Source organism: Petaurus breviceps, unplaced genomic scaffold, assembly GCF_028583685.1.
Source record: "Petaurus breviceps papuanus isolate PSGF00001 unplaced genomic scaffold, PetGlider_PUasm1.0 140, whole genome shotgun sequence".
NCBI classification, from domain to species: Eukaryota; Metazoa; Chordata; class Mammalia; order Diprotodontia; family Petauridae; genus Petaurus; species Petaurus breviceps.
The window spans coordinates 48,581,202-48,583,471 of record NW_027185698.1 but is presented as its reverse complement, the minus strand read 5'-3'; the positions used below and the strand labels follow the sequence as shown (position 1 = coordinate 48,583,471).

At 33.7% G+C, this 2,270-nt stretch overlaps 1 pseudogene; it reads right to left on the bottom strand.

Annotated features, from left to right (window-relative positions):
* Nucleotides 1-663: 663 nt before the first annotated feature.
* Nucleotides 664-1,751, bottom strand: LOC138150879 (myosin regulatory light polypeptide 9 pseudogene; annotated as a pseudogene).
* Between the last annotated feature and the right edge of the window lie 519 nt (nucleotides 1,752-2,270).

Below are 2,270 nucleotides of genomic sequence, written 5' to 3'. Positions count from 1 at the left end.
TTCTTAAGGGATATGTCTTTTGCTCAGTACAGCAGAGATGAAGAAAGGACAGTGTAAGGACTAGCATTCATTATATGATTCAGTGCAATGTCTTGTGCAGTATTAGATAAAATGTAATACACCTTTAAAGGTTTTCCATTCAAAAGACACAGATACTTCAATAAAGATATATATGGACATTCCTCTTAAGAAATCTAACAGCCACAAACAATTTATTAAAAGACAAAATTGCAATTATAAGGCACTTAGAATCATCTCTCTATTGAAATAATTTTATAAATTTAGGCAACTATTCTAACAAAAATTCTTATAAATTTGGGATTAAACATGGAATAATCTTGTTTTATGAACTTGAGCAGGGCTCAAATGTTCAAAATATATAATGGAAGATCTAGATAGCTTGCTTAGGATTAAAGCTACCTAAGCACTACAAATTAACAATGCAAATGTAAATCACAATTAGAAGAGAGTAAAGGAAATTTGCTCATACAAATGAGATTATGGCACTATGGCACACATTTCAACTTCTGGTTCAACAGTTAGTTATTCACTGTCCAGGATGCTAAGAAGCACTGGAAATACAAAGATGGTGGAGGTGGACAGAAAGCTGGAAATGGTGGGAAAAGTAGTAGATAACTCCCATTTTTTCTACAGTTTACTTAATATATTCTCTGGAAGCAGTGAATAGTACTAAATAAATGCCCATGCTTCCATCCACTGATTAATTTTTGTTGAGCTAAAAATTTTGAACAAGTACTTCATCTCAGAAATGTTTTAAATTTGGCATAAGAATAAAGAACAAAGGAGTTAATAATACCTCATCCTGAGGAAGAAATTTCTGATTCATACATAAGCTATAACTTAGTGTTTGGCCACTTAGATTTTAAAGCACTAGATTTTTTTATATTCAGAAATTACTGAAATACACATAATACCTGTATTTAGTAGGAATACTTTGTTCACAAACTTTATATTTAAAGTATTTCTTACCAAAAGTGTAAAAAAAATCCAGCTAAATGAGAAATTTGAGATTTTTTTCCTTTAGACTTTCACGTCAGTGATCTTTTCTCCAATTCTATTTTTAAAAGTGATAACCCCTTTTTTCCAGTCTGATCATAGAAGTGGAACTGCATCCCAAATGGCTTGGAATAAATACATGAGAGACAAAAGCTATAAAGGTGAGTGTGTGCAAACAATATCAGAAAGCCTCAGAAATAAGCAAAGTGAACATTAGAACTGTTGGCATGAATGTGACATTTCCTCTTAGTCATCTTTGTCTTTTGCTTCATGTGTAAGAATGCATGTGAACTCTGTATAATTGAAATTTCCCTTTTTGTCAATAGACACTTCTTTGTATATAGCTCATCTACTTCATCTGTAAAGTCGCCTCCCCTTGTTGTCAGTGATTCTTCCAAGTAATCTTCCTGTATGTAGCTCCTTCATCAAAATAAGCCAAAGCATTTCTGATGACATTTTCTGGATCTGTTCCACTTACCTTTTCCCCAAACATTGTGAAGAACATAATAAAATTGATAAGAGCTGGAGCTTCATTCATCATGGCATCTGGGTACTCATCAGTTGCATTCTTTCCTAAGGAAGCACGCATACCATGTGAATCTTCTTTGTCAATGAAACCATCATAATGATTTAAATTCCTAAATCTGTGATTGATCAAACATAGCGAACACATATGAAGTGGTGAGCTGAGGGCGCTTCTTGGTGGTCTTTGTCTTTGCCCTTTTGATCAACATGTTGATTATTAAGTGCTTCAGTGTCTGATAACCCAAGAACAATGGTGGTGACAAATGATGGTGTGCCCCTCAAAACAGCTGGAGATGAGAGAGGAGGCAGCAGCTACTCTCTTTTCTGTTTATTTTAAATACTATTTTTTTTTCCAATTATGTGTAAAAACAATTTAAAACTTTTTTTAATTGTTTCTATAATTTTTTTTTGCTTTTTGGAGGGGAAAAGGCTGGGCAATTGGGGTAAAATGACTTGTCCGAGGTCACATGGCTGGTAAGTATAAAGTGTCTGAGGCCAGATTTGAACTCAGGTCCTCCTGACTCCAGGGACAGTGCTCTATTCACTGCACCACCTAGCCATCTCATAAAATTTTTGAGTTCTAAATTTTCTTTCTCCCTAAGACTGTAAGCAATTTTATATAGGTTATTTATGTGCAATCATGTAAAATATATTTCCATATAAATCATGTTGTGAAAGAAGAAGCAGAACAAAAGGAGGAAAATGAAAAAAATTAAGAAGTGAAAATG